Source organism: Anomaloglossus baeobatrachus, chromosome 11 (genome assembly GCF_048569485.1).
Source record: "Anomaloglossus baeobatrachus isolate aAnoBae1 chromosome 11, aAnoBae1.hap1, whole genome shotgun sequence".
In the NCBI taxonomy this organism is placed as follows: Eukaryota; Metazoa; Chordata; class Amphibia; order Anura; family Aromobatidae; genus Anomaloglossus; species Anomaloglossus baeobatrachus.
The window spans coordinates 183,890,776-183,909,949 of NC_134363.1; the positions used below are offsets into that span (position 1 = coordinate 183,890,776).

General features: G+C 49.6%; 1 protein-coding gene across 1 annotated transcript in view; it reads right to left on the reverse strand.

Annotated features, from left to right (window-relative positions):
• PIK3CD (phosphatidylinositol-4,5-bisphosphate 3-kinase catalytic subunit delta) overlaps positions 1 to 18,786 on the reverse strand; it is a 34,797-nt gene extending 16,011 nt beyond the window's left edge. Inside the window, exon 1 of the mRNA XM_075328324.1 lies at positions 18,553 to 18,786. The gene's annotated coding sequence lies outside the window, so the exon portion shown is untranslated. The remainder of the gene's footprint in view (positions 1 to 18,552) is intronic.
• Positions 18,787 to 19,174: the final 388 nt, after the last annotated feature.

The following is a 19,174-nucleotide window of genomic DNA, read 5'->3' on the forward strand; positions in this document are numbered from 1 at the left end:
CCAGGACTCCCATTGTAGCCAGCATGTTTACATACCTGTTTTACTGATCTCTCTTATGAGTAGATTTCTGGTGCCTCGCCATTAGCTCTCTGTGCTAGATTTCTGGTGCCTCGCTATTAGCTCTCTGTGCTAGATTTCTGGTGCCTCGCTATTAGCTCTCTGTGCTAGATTTCTGGTGCCTCGCTATTAGCTCTCTGTGCTAGATTTCTGGTGCCTCGCTATTAGCTCTCTGTGCTAGATTTCTGGTGCCTCGCTATTAGCTCTCTGTGCTAGATTTCTGGTGCCTCGCTATTAGCTCTGTGTGCTAGTTTTGTTGTGCCTCACTATTAGCTCTCTGTGCTAGATTTCTGGTGCCTCGCTATTAGCTCTGTGTGCTAGATTTCTGGTGCCTCGCTATTAGCTCTCTGTGCTAGATTTCTGGTGCCTCGCTATTAGCTCTCTGTGCTAGATTTCTGGTGCCTCGCTATTAGCTCTGTGTGCTAGATTTCTGGTGCCTCGCCATTAGCTCTCTGTGCTAGTTTTCTAGTTGCTCGCTATTAGCTCTCTGTGCTAGTTTTCTAGTGCCTCGCTATTAGCTCTCTGTGCTAGATTTCTGGTGCCTCGCTATTAGCTCTCTGTGCTAGATTTCTGGTGCCTCGCTATTAGCTCTCTGTGCTAGATTTCTGGTGCCTCGCTATTCGCTCTCTGTGCAGCTTCTTAATCTTTCCCACCGCATCCTTGAATTTCCATGTGTAATTTTATGATCTGCACATGTTTTGTGATTTGCTTAACAATTTTTGGAATTTTTCTACATATTTAATAAAAATTGATTTTCATAACATATACAAAGCACTCTTTTTCTTTTTGTTCTGCTATTATCCCTGAGGGCCTAATTTAGGGTAACAATTGTTACCTTTCTGGCCATCTATTTCCATCATGTGCCGTATGGAGTTCTGCCTGCCCACATTTGTTGACCACAGGGGCATTATCGGGGATCAAGAGAAACCGAGGGCCGACTGCACCAGCGCAAGACCTAAAAGTGACTCTCGGCATTTCACCAATCAGGGCACTGTGGGCATCAGGCAGAGGTTTGTGCAATGCTCCAAGGATGTGCCTCCTCGGGTCATCACTGACCCAGCACCACACCGGCCACGCTGCCGAGCACTGCGGGGTCCCAGACACTCCGATGTCTGTCACCTGTGCTTAATGAGATCATCTCTGCTAAGACCGGAGCACTAATGGTGGACCTGCGATTGCTGATGTCCTCTGGTGAATGCCAATCAAGCTGCATGGTGCTGGCCTGTGAGCACCGATCCAAGTATCAGCTGGGGGTCACTTTGTAGAAGTGTTCTCTTGTTCCTCCTCATACAAAGGAGCAGATACAGGTCCTGCTGCTGGAATGATGTCCTTCCACACCCAGAGTGCAGTCACTGTGTACATACATTACATTACTGATCCAGAGTTACAGGATTATACTCCAGAGCTGCACTCGCTATTCTGCTGGTGCAGTCACTGTGTACATGCATTACATTACTGATCCTGAGTTACAGGATTATACTCCAGAGCTGCACTCGCTATTCTGCTGGTGCAGTCACTGTGTACATACATTACATTACTGATCCTGAGTTACAGGATTATACTCCAGAGCTGCACTCACTATTCTGCTGGTGCAGTCACTGTGTACATACATTACATTACTGATCCTGAGTTACAGGATTATACTCCAGAGCTGCACTCACTATTCTGCTGGTGCAGTCACTGTGTACATACATTACATTACTGATCCTGAGTTACAGGATTATACTCCAGAGCTGCACTCGCTATTCTGCTGGTGCAGTCACTGTGTACATACATTACATTACTGATCCTGAGTTACAGGATTATACTCCAGAGCTGCACTCGCTATTCTGCTGGTGCAGTCACTGTGTACATGCATTACATTACTGATCCTGAGTTACAGGATTATACTCCAGAGCTGCACTCGCTATTCTGCTGGTGCAGTCACTGTGTACATACATTACATTACTTAGTCACTCCCTTCTTTCCTTGTGTATCGCCTGTGTCCTAGTATCTGCTCCATGATATTGAGATTGGGGAGGGGGGGGGGGGGGAGAGGTGCACATAGCAAACCTTGTTGTGACTGCTTGTATGGAGCTGGATGACCTGAATGGGCTACTGGTACCTTGCATAGTACTTAGGCCACTCTCACATTGGGTTCTTCCCCACATTAAGTGGTTCTGTCGTGGGCTCATGTCCAATCCCCCACAAAGCTGGATTTGGACATATGCGCTGGCCATCTACAATAATGCTGGAGACGGAGTAGATTTCGTGACAAGGAAATGAGCAAAACTAAAGTCGGGAGGAATCTCAGGAATAAGACGGAGAAGGGAACGGTTTGTCGCCCTCTCTTTTGGGAGACATTATACGGTTCTTCTCCGACGCCCCTGTTGTCACTTTCCCATACAAGGGGGATGTGGATTGACAATGGCTTCTGCTTGCCATTCTGAGCATAGGAGAGAAAGAAATGTTAGCACAAGCAGAAGAAGCTGTGCCAGATTAGCAGCCCCCGGATTATCAGATGCACATCTGCTTCCAGCTGCCTTGGTGCGTCTAGGTCTAGATCATTCCCAATATTCGGGCAGCGCGTCTCTGCAGACGTCAGCCCCGGCCGCCTCCTCGCTGCTCCTCTGACTCACAGATCTGATGGATTCCTGAAATCTGCAGAATTTCGTGCAACTCGGGGGAGCAGCCGCGTGCGCACCCAATCCCTATTTATCTGCAGCTACGTAACAATCCTGACTCACGCCATGAAGCCGCTGTCAGGAGAGCGGTGTACAGACGGACGACCCCCTCACACCGGCCCCCCGGCGGGATCCTACGTGATTCGGTGCGATTGAAGCAAATATGTCTGAAATGAGAGCAGATTCAACCTCTACAGACACAAAGCAGCTGCGTACGCTCTACAGGGGGCGCTCCTGCGAGTCAGGGGGCGTATGCGGTCACCCTGGGGGGAGCCATGAACAGGCCGAGCCATGCGCACCAGTGTCAGTCACACATCTCCTGTCCAGTCCTAAACCAGCAACTGTGCGACTACAACTCCCAGCATGAGAAGACGGCTACGGGTTACCATCCACTAAGCTTTCCTCCAACCTATATGTATATATAATAGAATATATATCTTTCATCCTGAGCCTCCTGGTTCATGAACATAACAGCAGAGATAGCAGGACGCCATGGCGCTATGAGGGCAGATTTCTTTTAGTTGTGTGTGGTCGGAGCGCTCCTTTACACATTATTCCTCATTTTTGGCACTATTCGGCAGGCAATATCCGCCCCCTCTGTGCCACCATTTTCCTTCCGCCATTACCTGAGGGCTTGTGGCACTATCTGAAGAGCGGCGCGACCACGAGGACACCAGCTTCACTCACAGTCGTTGGGCACATTACCCAGAAAACCCTTATTAATGTCTTATTCCTATCAATCAACATTGTCAAGAAATCTCTGCTTGCTGTCAGTGAATAGAAACCTTCTTGTTTCCATTCAGAGGAAAAACACTTTTTCTTGACCCAATACTTATTCTAGCTGAGGCTTTGTTACAATTGATCCAGTGTAAGGCTCCGGCCTCGTGTAGCAGTCGCAGGGCGGCCATGATGTGGCCCACAGCCCGTTCCGCCATGAACGGAGCAGCAGTTTTTTTAGATATGGATTGTTGATGGCAGTCACCACAGTACCATGACAATCCAACCCAAAATAATCCGGCCATCTTCTGGATAAGGCCAGACCTCACTGCAGCGACGTGGCACCCGAAATTGGTGGTGGTGTGTGAACAGCGACTTTTAATTTAAAAGGTTTTACCACCAAACAGTTGTGTCACCCAAAAAACAGCGGCCATTACAACCACACATGGCAGAGTGCCGCCACGACCATGCGTCCATTCAGCAATAATCCTGCTGTGGCGGTGATTAGGCTCTCATACACTGCACCAAAATCTCAGCTGTGAAGTCGGGATAGAAACCTAATATTTCTTCTGGGATTACGTCAATGAACCAGAGAGCTCAGGATGAACAATCCCACAGTTCCCACAGTATACAGCCGTCACTGGGGATTATAATACAATAGAGATGCCATAATCCAAACCAGAACCCAAAATTATAAGATAAAAATAAAAAAAAAACATCTAGTGCCATACAAATGCTGGATATTTGGACATAAAATCACATGAGTAGCCAGACGGCGGCCGCCATGCTTCCTCTCCGGAGTCCAGCACAGGCTAAAGTCTAAACTAGGCCTCAAAAAGTAAGAAGACAGCCATGTTGTCCATAGCAACCAATCAGAGCTCAGCTTTCACTTCTTAACCAGCTTAGGGACAATGAAAGCTGCGCTGTGATTGGTTGCTATGGACACGTGGCGACTGGTTCCTCAGAGCTGAGGCCTAGTGATGGTTCCATAGGGCTCAATAATACGGTATAGGTTATCACTAAGTAGAATGATAAAACGGAATTTCTGCCCCCAATCTTTTATCCTGGTGGTCTCTGCACGCGGAGTAGCAACATGACCCTTTAATTACACAAATATATTGGGGGAAAAAAGTCATAGATAGGACAGTGAGGTGTGAGGTACTTTGTGCCTCGGTGTTAGCGAGGCTTCCATTATGTTCCCTCGTGACATTGTTTACCGCACCGAGCACGTGGAGACGCACTGCTGTGCCCTATAGACACGCTGGCCGCTCTCCGCGAGTCGTCAGCGTCCGTTACAGACGGTATTTTTTTTATTAATAGCGGACGGCTGAGTCAGAGATGGCGGGGGGGGGGGGGGCGATCACGCACAGGCGCGGGGCTGCTCAGCTATTGTCTTCCTCGGCTCATTGTCAGGCGGTTTATGAACGCGGAGAAGAATGCGAGATCAGTTACCTGACCAGGAATCTGCGGAGCATCGCTCTTAAAGGGACAGTAAACAGAAAAAAAAAGCGCAACACCATAACTAGCCAGTCCGGTTGCCCATTTTAGTTCTATCCATTTCTCGGGAAGTCGGGTAACAACCAATATGGCCACCTTCTTTCCTAATTTACGGAAAAATGCTTAATTATGCAGTTGTTTCGGGGGAGACGTCTCCGCATAATTCCGCGGCTCTTTGGTTCCTTTCTGCTTTTATACAGATTCTAAAAGACAGGAGATATTTTCATCGCCGATCACAACCAAAGCACAATTCCCAGTGCATTGTGGGAGCCGAGAACAACAGTTTAGCGGTTCGATCACATGATCGACAGCTGAGCGGCGATACATCTCCGTCAGTTGCCAAGGGCAACCAGTAAAATTCTGTCAGCAGTGATGTATGTGAATGGGGGGGGGGGAAGAGGCCTGAAATAACCCAAAACTGATATGAAAACGCAGAATCAAAGGATTAAAAAAAAAAAATCATTACTCCACTGTTCATGACTATTTCACCCGTGAAATGTTGTTAAAAGTGGAATTACGCTTCACAAGGCCGGAACTGTGACACAAAAAAAGTAAAAAGGAGAAGTAAATGTGTAAAAGCAAAATAAATCTCATCCTAAAGAGAAAGGAGGAAGAGATTCACTTCTCAAAAACGGATACAAATACGCGGGAACTGAGGGGAAGGAAACAAGAAGGGATCCGACGTTACACGGCCATATTGGGTCACACAACAAGTACAGGATCCGCATTAGTGGCCAGTTGTAAGCCCCCGCATCAGCGGCTCGTTGTAAGCCCCCGCATCAGCGGCTCGTTGTAAGCCCCCGCATCAGAGGCTCGTTGTAAGCCCCCGCATCAGAGGCTCGTTGTAAGCCCCCGCATCAGAGGCTAGTTGTAAGCCCCCGCATTAGCGGCTAGTTGTAAGCCCCCGCATCAGCGGCTAGTTGTAAGCCCCCGCATTAGCGGCTAGTTGTAAGCCCCCGCATTAGTGGCTAGTTGTAAGCCCCCGCATTAGTGGCTAGTTGTAAGCCCCCGCATTAGTGGCTAGTTGTAAGCCCCCGCATTAGTGGCTAGTTGTAATCCCCCGCATTAGTGGCTAGTTGTAAGCCCCCGCATTAGTGGCTAGTTGTAAGCCCCCGCATTAGTGGCTAGTTGTAAGCCCCACATTAGTGGCTCGTTGTAAGCCCCCGCATTAGTGGCTCGTTGTAAGCCCCCGCATTAGTGGCTCGTTGTAAGCCCCCGCATTAGTGGCTCGTTGTAAGCCCCCGCATTAGTGGCTAGTTGTAAGCCCCCGCATTAGTGGCTCGTTGTAAGCCCCCGCATTAGTGGCTCGTTGTAAGCCCCCGCATTAGTGGCTCGTTGTAAGCCCCCGCATTAGTGGCTCGTTGTAAGCCCCCGCATTAGTGGCTCGTTGTAAGCCCCCGCATTAGTGGCTCGTTGTAAGCCCCCGCATTAGTGGCTCGTTGTAAGCCCTGCCTTCAGCCCGCCCTTTAATTTACATTAGACCTGCCCCTTTGTGAGCCATTTTTGCAGGACACAGTTGAGAGAAGAGGCAGCAACGGAAATGGCTCAACAGCAGGGGACGGCAATGCAAGTGAAGCAGCCGGCTCGGCTAGGAAGCAGGTGCAGGACTCCACACGGCATTGCTGTCGTAGCTAGCCATTTTGTGGCTAGCTATGAGCATCGAAACAGACGTGTCCCAGAGCAACCAGTCTCCATGGTGCTTAAAGTTATCTATAAAAGGCACGGGCCTATAATGTATACATGGCATTCAGGACCCCACCAGCAGCTACGGGACATAAATGACTAATAGAAAGGCCATGTGTGACATCCATTGTGCCCGTCCTACCATGTGCAGCGCTAGTTTCCTGTCAAATAAGACAGAATCTGTGTCAGAACAACATTGGGTTGACGTTGCCAGGGACAACAGCTGCGTCTACCACAAATACCCCATCTCATGGAAAGAAGGCGCGAAAAAACACCAAAAAAAACACATTCGCGCTGTTCTCATTTGTTGACAGAAATAGGGGATATTTAAAGGGCCAGAGCAGCAATAAGAAAACATGACAGCTTTATATACCGCACAGAGTAAGGTTTCTCCTCCGGTCTTTCCTGTGAGATGATCGGCCATGCTCGCAGCGACGGTGATCACTGATGATCTGCCGATTAATTCTCTCCAGGTCCAATACACAGTCAGGAAGAGGCCGCAGTATACACACGGTATAAAGGAAACGTCTCAAGGCCGAGACTATAAGGCTATGTGTCCACGGTAGAATGTTGCTGCGGATTTTTCTGCATGAAATCCGCGACATTCGCGGCAAATCCGCACCTTTTTTTTGCCGCGGATTTTGATGCGGATTTTTTTTTTTTCCCCCATTCTATAGCCAAAATCCGGATCAAAATCCGCAACAATAATTGACATGCTGCAGATTTTTACGGATCAAAATCCGCGGCAAATCCGCTGCGGAAAAATCCGCAGCATGGACACAGCATTTCCAAAATGCCATTGAAATGGCTTGGAAGTGCCGCTGCTGCAGATTTTCGGAAAATCCGCGGCTTTTCCGCGAGAAATCCGCAGCAAAATCCGCGCATTTTCCGCAGCGTGGACACATGGCCTAAGGAGGACTCCGGACTCACTAAGCATAATGCTAATGAGAAGGTATTCAGTCTTCCAATAACCTTACTCTATCAATTATCACAGGCTTCAAGAGCTTTGCTTGCTGTTATTGAATAGATACTTTCAATGTTTACTCCTAGAAGGGAATTATATTTTTAGATCAAAGATTATTTTTTTCAGTAACAACCAGGAGAACAGTGAGTGCAGCTCTGGAGGAAAATACAGGAGGTAACTCAAGATCAGTACAGGCTCAGTAATGTAAGTACACAGTGACTGCACCAGCAGAATAGTGAGTGCAGCTCTGGAGTATAATACAGGATGTAACACAGGATCAGTAATGTAACGTATGTACACAGTGACTGCACCAGCAGAATAGTGAGTGCAGCTCTGGAGTATAACACAGGAGGTAACTCAGGATCAGTAATGTAATGTATGTACACAGTGACTCCACCAGCAGAATAGTGAGTGCAGCTCTGGAGTATAATACAGGAGGTAACTCAGGATCAGTAATGTAATGTATGTACACAGTGATTCCACCAGCAGAATAGTGAATGCAGCTCTGGAGTATAATACAGGATGTAACTCAGGATCAGTAATGTAATGTATGTACACAGTGATTCCACCAGCAGAATAGTGAGTGCAGCTCTGGAGTATAATACAGGAGGTAACTCAGGATCAGTAATGTATGTACACAGTGACTGCACCAGCAGAATAGTGAGTGCAGCTCTGGGGTATAGTACAGGATATAACTCAGGATCAGTAATGTACTGTATGTACACAGTGACTGCACCAGCAGAATAGTGAGTGCAGCTCTGTAGTATAATACAGGATGTAACACAGGATCAGTAATGTAACGTATGTACACAGTGACTGCACCAGCAGAATAGTGAGTGCAGCTCTGGAGTATAATACAGGAGGTAACTCAGGATCAGTAATGTAATGTATGTACACAGTGACTGCACCAGCAGAATAGTGAGTGCAGCTCTGGAGTATAATACAGGATAAAAAATGTAAGGGATGTACACAGTGATTGCACCAGCAGAATAGTGAGTGCAGCTCTGGAGTATAATACAGGAGGTAACTCAGGATCAGTAATGTAATGTATTTACACTGTGACTGCACCAGCAGAATAGTGAGTGCAGCTCTGGAGTATAATACAGGATGTAACTCAGGATCAGTAATGTATGTACACAGTGATTCCACCAGCAGAATAGTGAGTGCAGCTCTGGAGTATAATACAGGATGTAACTCAGGATCAGTAATGTAATGTATGTACACAGTGATTCCACCAGCAGAATAGTGAGTGCAGCTCTGGAGTATAATACAGGATAAGTAATGTAATGTATGTACACAGTGACTGCACCAGCAGAATACTGAGTGCAGCTCTGGAGTACAATACAGGAGGTAACTCAGGATCAGTAATGTGATGTATGTACACAGTGATTGCACAGCAGAATAATGAGTGCAGCTCTGGAGTATAATACAGGATAAGTAATGTAATGTATGTACACAGTGACTGCACCAGCAGAATAGTGAGTGCAGCTCTGGAGGAAAATACTAGATGTATCTCCATATAAGTAATGTAATGTACAGCACATCACAAAAGAGAGTACACCCCTCAATATTTTATTATATCTTTCCGTGGGACAACACTGCAGATCTGATCCTGTGATACAATGTACATTAGTCAGTGTGCAACTTGTATAACAGTGTAAATTTAGTGTCTGCTAAATAACTCAAACACACAGGCATTAATGTCTAAATCGCTCGCAACAACAGTGAGTACACCCCTAAGTAAAAATGGACAAATTGTGCCCTTGGTGTCAATATTTTGTGTAACAAGCACTGCCCTAAGTCTATTGGGCATGGAGGTCACTAAAGCTGCACAGGAGCCGCTGGATCCTCTTCCCAGCTCCAGGATGTCATCATGGAGGATGTGGATGTTAGAGACCTTTTGCTCCGCCACCTTCCACTAGAGGAGGCCCCACAGATGCTCCATAGGGTTTAGGTCTAGAGACACTTGGCCGGTTCAGCACCTTCACTCTGTTTCTTTGGTGGTGGTCTTGGAGGTTTTTGGGGTCGTTATGTTGAAATATGAAGGGACGGGATCCTGCTCTGCTTCAGGCTGTCCCAGCACATGTTGGCATTCATGATTCCCTCAATGAACTGTAGCTCCCCACAGCCGGCAGCACTCATGCAGCCCCAAAACCATGACCCTTCATCACCATGCCTGACTAAGCAGGACACACTTGTCTTTGTGCTCCTCACCTGTTTGCTGCCACATGCTTGAGACCAAAATAAACTTATTTAGTTCAGATGGTGTTATCAGACCACGGGACGGTGCCAGGAATCCATGTCCTTAGTCTGCTTGTCTTCAGGAAACTGTTTATGGGCTTCTTGTGCATCATCTTTAGAATAGGCTTCCTTCTGGGACGACAGCAATGCAGAGCAATGTGATGCAGTGTGGGGTGTATGGTCTGAGCACTGACAGGCGCCCCCCCCCACCCCTGTAACCTTTGCAGCAATGCTGGTAACACTCATACGTCTATTCTGAACAGACGACCTCTGGCTAGGATGCGGAGCATTTGCACTCAGCTTCTGTGGCCTGTTTTGAGTGGATCTTATCTTGTTAAACATCTGTATGGTCTTGGCCACGGTGCTGCAGCTCAGGCTAATGGTGTTGGCAATTTTCTTATAGTCTCAGCCATCATTATGTAGAGCAATGAATCTTTATTTCAGATCCTCAGAGATTTCTTTGCCATGAGGAGCCATGCGGAGCCATGCTGAACCTCCAGTGACCGGTATGAGAGAGTGTGAGGGATAACACCGAATATAACACCCCTGATCCCCATTCACACAGAGACCTTGTAACACTAATGAGTCACATGACACTGGCAAGGGAAAATGGCTAATTGGGCACAATTTGGCCATTTTCACTTAGGGGTGTACTCACTTTTGTTTCCAGTGGTTTAGACATTAATGGCTGTGTGTGGAGTTATTTACACTATTATACAAGCTGCACACTGACACTGCACATTGTATCACAGGATAAGATCTGCAATGTTGTCCCATGAAAATCTGTAAAATATTTACAAAAATGTGAGGGGTGTACTCACTTTTGTGATATACTGTATGTACACAGTGACTGCACCAGCAGAATAGTGAGTGCAGCTCTGATGTATAACACAGGATCAGTAATGTATGTACACAGTGACTGCACCAGCAGAATAGTGAGTGCAGCTCTGGAGTATAATACAGGATGTAACTCAGGATCAGTAATGTATGTACACAGTGATTCCACCAGCAGAATAGTGAATGCAGCTCTGGAGTATAATACAGGATAAGTAATGTAATGTATGTACACAGCGACTGCACCAGCAGAATAGTGAGTGCAGCTCTGGAGTATAACACAGGATCAGTAATGTATGTACACAGTGATTCCACCAGCAGAACAGTGAATGCAGCTCTGGAGTATAACACAGGATAAAAAAATGTAAGGGATGTACACAGTGATTGCACCAGCAGAATAGTGAGTGCAGCTCTGGAGTATAACACAGGATCAGTAATGTATGTACAAAGTGATTGCACCAGCAGAATAGTGAGTGCAGCTCTGGAGTATAATACAGGAGGTAACTCAGGATCAGTAATGTAATGTATTTACACTGTGACTGCACCAGCAGAATAGTGAGTGCAGCTCTGGAGTATAATACAGGATGTAACTCAGGATCAGTAATGTAATGTATGTACACAGTGATTCCACCAGCAGAATAGTGAATGCAGCTCTGGAGTACAATACAGGATCAGTAATGTAATGTATGTACACAGTGATTGCACCAGCAGAATAGTGAGTGCAGCTCAGGAGTATAAACACAGGATATAACTCAGGATCAGTAATGTATGTACACAGTGACTGCACCAGCAGAATAGTGAGTGCAGCTCTGGAGTATAATACAGGAGGTAACTCAGGATCAGTAATGTATGTACACAGTGATTGCAGCAGAAGAATAGTGAGTGCAGCTCTGGAGTATAGTACAGGATACTCACTTCTATCTGGGATAAGGCTATATGTAATCTATAGGACATTTCGCTCGCAGTGTCAGATTGCCTCCTGGCCGTGGACTGCGCTGTTATACACACATTACAATTTACATATTACACCAATGGGGTTTTGCATTATCGTGTTTCATGTTTCCCATTGTGACCAATCTCGGGTTTCTCCAGATCTGGAACAATCTGCACCGAAACCAAATGTAATGATATCAGTGGCCATGGTGGGTGTCTGCCGGCCCCGGCCTCTTTATGAGGAGCTTCATTATATGTGGATTTTTCAGGCTTTTTATACCTGTGAACATGAACTAAATGGAGTGAAACTCAAAACTACATTATTGTCGCATCTTCTCGCACTGACCACAGCCGTAAAGGAAATCAACCTTTATCCTGACCGTCTTTACATGCAAATAGCCCAAAAGACTGCAAATAAATGGAGTAGCTTTTAGAATAGAAAAATAGCGCCCCCTCTGTCTGCAGGTTGTGTGTGGTACAGCAGCTCAGCCCCCCGATGTTACGTGGTATTGCGGATAGGGGTAAGGCTTTTCGCTTTGTTTGCTGACCCTGGAGGCGCTCACCGCTCATCCACATTCCCTTCCCAGTTCTATGGTCAGTAAAGAGGGAAGTAATTCAGCAGTTGGAGGAGAGCTCAGTGGTTGACACCTACTTAAAGGGGCAGGTGATATATGAATACGAGGCCAGTGATGCCGGACGGATTCCCTCACAATGTCAAAAATTCGAATATTATTAGAAAAAAAAAAAGGTGAAAATTCTTCAATGGAGTAAAGAAACGATAGAATTCACGCCTCATCTTCCCAAAGTCACAAAAGAATCGAAACCTAAGACCATAAAGGGGACGGCGTCCTGATCCTTGGTCAGATGACTACTGGGCTGTAGGGAAGATCATTGGCTGTGTAGTCATCACCTGACCGCTGCAGTCAATCACATGTATCAATGGTCAGGTGACCAAAGAACGGTCCAATCAGGGAGCACTGGAGTTTCCTGCGCTGGAGTCACTGGCGTTCCAGCTGCTGAGCGTCATTTATTGTTTTATAGTTTGTTTATTTATTTATTGCTACTTTTCATTTCAATTCAGTCCAGTCAATGTCAACATCTCTGCTGTCTGTGAATGTTTTTAGCATAAACCATGAGGTTTCCATTCTGTAAATAAAATAATAAACCTTTATTTCTTATTCATCTGAGAGCTTGTTACATTGTATAGAGTGTAACCAATGAGCCTGGACCTATAGACGTACGGATACATTGTAACAGAGATTTGTGCAGCTGGATACAGTGTAACAAAGCATCAGCTGTCACAAGGATTGGTTCTTTTCAGGATTTAAGCCCCTGGAGGTAAACAAGAATGCTTCTATTCACTGCCAGCAAGCAGAGATCTAGGACTGGGTTGGGAATAAAAACAGTCTGCAAGATTAGGTTACCTAAGAATGTGAACTGTGCGCTATAGAGGTGAGCGGCAGAAACAAGAGCACGTTCAGCGAGCCCTGCCCCCGTGTCAGCACATGGGTAACCTGCGGGAGTAAACTGAGGATCTGTCAGAGAGCCCTGCCCTGTGTCAGCACAAGGGTAACCTGCAGGAGTAAACTGAGGATCTGTCAGCGAGCCCTGCCCTGTGTCAGCACATGGGTAACCTGCAGGAGTAAACTGAGAATCTGTCAGCGAGCCCTGCCCTGTGTCAGCACATGGGTAATCTGCAGGAGTAAACTGAGGATCTGTCAGAGAGCCCTGCCCTGTGTCAGCACATGGGTAACCTGCGGGAGTAAACTGAGGATCTGTCAGCGAGCCCTGCCCTGTGTCAGCAAATGGGTAATCTGCAGGAGTAAACTGAGAATCTGTCAGAGAGCCCTGCCCTGTGTCAGCACATGGGTAATCTGCAGGAGTAAACTGAGGATCTGTCAGCGAGCCCTGCCCTGTGTCAGCACATGGGTAACCTGCAGGAGTAAACTGAGAATCTGTCAGCGAGCCCTGCCCTGTGTCAGCACATGGGTAATCTGCAGGAGTAAACTGAGGATCTGTCAGAGAGCCCTGCCCTGTGTCAGCACATGGGTAACCTGCGGGAGTAAACTGAGGATCTGTCAGCGAGCCCTGCCCTGTGTCAGCACATGGGTAACCTGCAGGAGTAAACTGAGGATCTGTCAGCGAGCCCTGCCCTGTGTCAGCACATGGGTAACCTGCAAGAGTAAACTGAGGATCTGTCAGCGAGCCCTGCCCTGTGTCAGCACATGGGCAACCTGCAGGAGTAAACTGAGGATCTGTCAGAGAGCTCTGCCCTATGTCAGCACATGGGTAATCTGCAGGAGTAAACCGAGAATCTGTCAGAGAGCTTTGTCCCTGTGTCAGCAAATGGGTAATCTGCAGGAGTAAACTGAGGATCTGTCAGAGAGCCCTGCCCCGTGTCAGCACATGGGTAATCTGCAGGAGTAAACTGAGGATCCGTCAGAGAGCCCTGCCCTGTGTCAGCAAATGGGTAATCTGCAGGAGTAAACTGAGAATCTGTCAGAGAGCCCTGCCCTGTGTCAGCACATGGGTAATCTGCAGGAGTAAACTGAGGATCTGTCAGCGAGCCCTGCCCTGTGTCAGCACATGGGTAACCTGCAGGAGTAAACTGAGAATCTGTCAGCGAGCCCTGCCCTGTGTCAGCACATGGGTAATCTGCAGGAGTAAACTGAGGATCTGTCAGAGAGCCCTGCCCTGTGTCAGCACATGGGTAACCTGCGGGAGTAAACTGAGGATCTGTCAGCGAGCCCTGCCCTGTGTCAGCACATGGGTAACCTGCAGGAGTAAACTGAGGATCTGTCAGCGAGCCCTGCCCTGTGTCAGCACATGGGTAACCTGCAAGAGTAAACTGAGGATCTGTCAGCGAGCCCTGCCCTGTGTCAGCACATGGGCAACCTGCAGGAGTAAACTGAGGATCTGTCAGAGAGCTCTGCCCTATGTCAGCACATGGGTAATCTGCAGGAGTAAACCGAGAATCTGTCAGAGAGCTTTGTCCCTGTGTCAGCAAATGGGTAATCTGCAGGAGTAAACTGAGGATCTGTCAGAGAGCCCTGCCCTGTGTCAGCACATGGGTAATCTGCAGGAGTAAACTGAGGATCTGTCAGAGAGCCCTGCCCTGTGTCAGCACATGGGTAACCTGCAGGAGTAAACTGAGGATCTGTCAGCGAGCCCTGCCCTGTGTCAGCACATGGGTAACCTGCAGGAGTAAACTGAGGATCTGTCAGCAAGCCCTGCCCTGTGTCAGCACATGGGCAACCTGCAGGAGTAAACTGAGGATCTGTCAGAGAGCTCTGCCCTATGTCAGCACATGGGTAAACTGCAGGAGTAAACTGAGGATCTGTCAGAGAGCCCTGCCCTGTGTCAGCACATGGGTAATCTGCAGGAGTAAACTGAGGATCTGTCAGAGAGCCCTGCCCCGTGTCAGCACATGGGTAATCTGCAGGAGTAAACTGAGGATCTGTCAGAGAGCCCTGCCCCGTGTCAGCACATGGGTAATCTGCAGGAGTAAACTGAGGATCTGTCAGCGAGCCCTGCCCTGTGTCAGCACATGGGTAACCTGCAGGAGTAAACTGAGGATCCGTCAGCGAGCCCTGCCCTGTGTCAGCACATGGGTAACCTGCAGGAGTAAACTGAGGATCTGTCAGCGAGCCCTGCCCTGTGTCAGCACATGGGTAACCTGCAGGAGTAAACTGAGGATCTGTCAGCGAGCCCTGCCCTGTGTCAGCACATGGGTAACCTGCAGGAGTAAACTGAGGATCTGTCAGCGAGCTCACTCTCTTATCGGTCTTTTTCTGAGCTCCTCTCAGCTGATTTATGACAACCGACCTCAAAGATGGTGCAAGAAAACAGCCTGTAAACCCCACACCAGGCCAAATCTTAATAAATCAGTAATGAAACGCAATTGCAACAATGATCTTCAGCCCCAATACATGCATTGGAGTTAAAAAGAAGAAAAAAAAAAAAAAAGTCTCCAAAAAGGTGGTGAACCCCATTAAGTACCAATCATCCTCACAGGGATGTCAAAGGTCCATTAGTCCGCAATGTCCCGGATTATCAGAAAGCTACTGCCATAGCAATGCTGTATGGGCTCGGAGAAGACCAGCGCATCGGTGGTGATCTAAAAGTGTTCAGATTTGCTTAATGGGTAATTTGCAACGCGTTTCACGCTTGAAGCGGACACCGATGGAGACTCTGTCCTGAAGCGCCGACAATCTAAACCTTTACATGGACGGGCACCACTGCCAACCAGCGCAGAGCCCAATACATCAGCGCCAGCCAGGGAACAGCATGAGCCGCGGCAAGTGTCAGGGTGAGGACCGCACAACAACAACCGAGCACTGGCATCCCGGGCATCAGACTCGTTATTTTTACATATCTTCAGTAAGTGCCCACCACGCTGCCTGTCACCGTGCCCGTCATGCCAGCAGAAGCCAAAGAAAGCGTCACCACTGGACAATAATGGTAATAAACAGCCTGCTTCCGGTTATCTGCTTGCTGTCAGTGAATGGAAACATTCAAATCCGTTATATTGACCTAATATATCAGTGTGATACAAGTGTATCCAGCAGAGACAATCCCTACTGAGGCCTGGACTTCATTTCATCTGCACCGATACATTGTAACAAACAGTCAGGACTGGAGCCATCTCTGCTGCTGATGTGGGAAATTATACAAGCTGGGTACAAAGTAACAAACCCTCAGCTGCGAGGATAACATCCTGCAGATAAACAAGAGAGTTACCATTCACTGACAGCAAACTAGTAACCACAGCGATGAACCGGACATATCAGATCCAGGGGATCCCGCCCCTCACAGACAGCGGCTCAGCGCCAATCCACTGGCATAGGGCGAAGCTGGGGGGCTCCGATAATGGACTCCCAAGATTCAGGGGGCCCCTTTAAGAAGGTCCTGAAAATAACATATTGCAAAGGTCGTCGCGAGAGGTAAATCTTTCAGTGGGTGGCATGGGCAGCGCAGGAGGGCACCGATCAGATTAACATGTCACCAAGATGCCAAGCAGAGCGGGGGGCGAACACCAGAAGATAATGGAGGCCATTAGTCAGTGCCAGGCGGGCAGCGAGGATAATTGCTCTGTAATTGAGGAGGGAATGAATGGTCAGGCTGCACAGAAGATCAAGACGCCAGTCAATGAAGGGTGATTGATGCCAGCCTGCGCCGCCGACTGCACAGATGTGGCGATTACAGCCCAGCAGCTTCACTGCCAGTTACTGGGGATAATGGGCTGAGCCGACATCGATGCCAGGCCGTGTGCTGCTGATGTGAAGTGGAACAATATGGTGCTAAGTGGCAGATCGGGCGCCGGGCTGTGCCAGCAGCTGATCAGGGCACTACAGCTGCACCAGCCACGCACCAGCACTGGTACCATCACACCCAGGTGACCCACGCTTACAGTGCCACACAAGATGCCATGTGTCAGGAAGTGGGGTGGTAACATGACAGATAGGGATGCCAGGCACCGGGACATCGCCAACAGCTCGTGTCCGATAGTGGGGTTATAGGCAGAGCAGTGATGCCAGGCAGAAGCGAGAGATGCCAGAGGGCAGCGCAACACTCTGATGGCAGGGAACGACTAGGGTGGCAGGAATCAGGAAAGGGGAAACTCCAGTCACAGGGAGGTCAATATGATGGGTAATGCCAAACTGAGGGTGGGCACTGATGCCAGGCAGGAGGGGAGCAGTGTGATGGGGACGCCAAGCAGAGAGGCAAGAAGTACGTGAAGCCGTGTACAGTGATTCCAGCCAAATACTGATCAGCATGATGGGTGATGCCAGCCCGAGGGTGATGCCATACAGAAGAGCAGAGTGATGTGGATAGCCAGTGTAATGAGTGATGCCAGGCTCAGGGTGGGCAGGGAGATGGCTGGGGCCTGGCACAATGTAGGCAGGTGAGGGCTGGCACAAGGTGAGCAAGAAGATGCCAGGCACAAGGTGATGCTAGACACAGGGTGGGAAAAGGGTGGGCAGAGGGTGATGCCAGGCACAGGGTGAGGGGTGATGTCAGGCACAGGGTGAGGGGTGATGTCAGGCACAGGGTGGGCAGAGGGTGATGCCAGGCACGGTGAGGGGTGATGCCAGGCACAGGGTGGGCAGGATGATGCCAGGCACAGGGTGGGCAGGATGATGCCAGGCACAGGGTGGGCAGGGTGAGGGGTGATGCAAGGCACAGGGTGGGAAGGGTGATGCTAGGCACAGGGTGAGGGGTGATGCCAGGCACAGGGTGGGCAGGGTGAGGGGTGATGCCAGGCACAGGGTGGGCAGGGTGATGCCAGGCACAGGGTGGGCAGGGTGATGCCAGGCACAGGGTGGGCAGGGTGATGCCAGGCACAGGGTGGGCAGGGTGATGCCAGGCACAGGGTGGGCAGGGTGAGGGGGGGATGCCAGGCACAGGGTGGGCAGGGTGATGCCAGGCACAGGGTGGGCAGGGTGAGGGTGATGCCAGGCACAGGGTGGGCAGGGTGAGGGTGATGCCAGGCACAGGGTGGGCAGGGTGAGGGGTGATGCCAGGCACAGGGTGGGCAGGGTGAGGGGAGATGCCAGGCACAGGGTGGGCAGGGTGAGGGGAGATGCCAGGCACAGGGTGGGCAGGGTGAGGGGAGATGCCAGGCACAGGGTGGGCAGGGTGAGGGGAGATGCCAGGCACAGGGTGGGCAGGGTGAGGGGAGATGCCAGGCACAGGGTGGGCAGGGTGAGGGGTGATGCCAGGCACAGGGTGGGCAGGGTGATGCCAGGCACAGGGTGGGCAGGGTGAGGGGTGATGCCAGGCACAGGGTGGGCAGGGTGAGGGGTGATGCCAGGCACAGGGTGGGCAGGGTGAGGGGTGAGGGCTGGTGCCCGCAGACAGGAGTGCGGGGCAGACTGGGTGGTGACTGGGGTCGGTGCAGACATTGCGGCGGGCGGCGGCACCGCGTGACTGGCTGTGGCGGCGGAGGATGCGCGGTCTCACCTGCCTCCTCCCAGGCTCCGGTGCCGCGCTCCCCTCCGATCTTCTCCCCGTATCCCCCCGGCATTAACCCGTTATCTCCGGCTGTTCCTGGAGAGGATGATGTCACCGGGCCGGGCGTGTACACCGCGCTGTGCCGCCCTCCACGGTCCCCAGAGCCGCCGACAATCCCGCTGTTTTCCCGGTACAGGCCGGGCTCCAACTGCCGAGCATTTCCCATCAGAGGTGACAGAGCATCATCAGGGGCGGGGTTATCCTTTCCCGACCAATCACATACGCAAATAGTAGGATGGGGCGGAGTTAGATGACGTATATAGGCGTGTCTAGTTACGCACTTTCCTTTGTGGGGTCCTAGAGCCTCCATGTGTATTGTGTGCGGGAGCGTCCTGCATTGTGCCGGACCCTCAGCTGTGTGACTGCAGGGTGTGTGGCCTCCAGTGTACGGCAGTGTATAGCGCAGATAGCGGCCGTCCTGTGTGCACACAGCTCTAATCCCGGCGCATCGGCTGTTTACATATTGTTGAACTGGAAAAAGGAAGTGATTTAAGCCTTTTGGGGGGTTTTATGACTTTCTCTTTATGACTTCCCCTCAGGGGACTTGAAGCTGCGATCACTTGTATTGAAC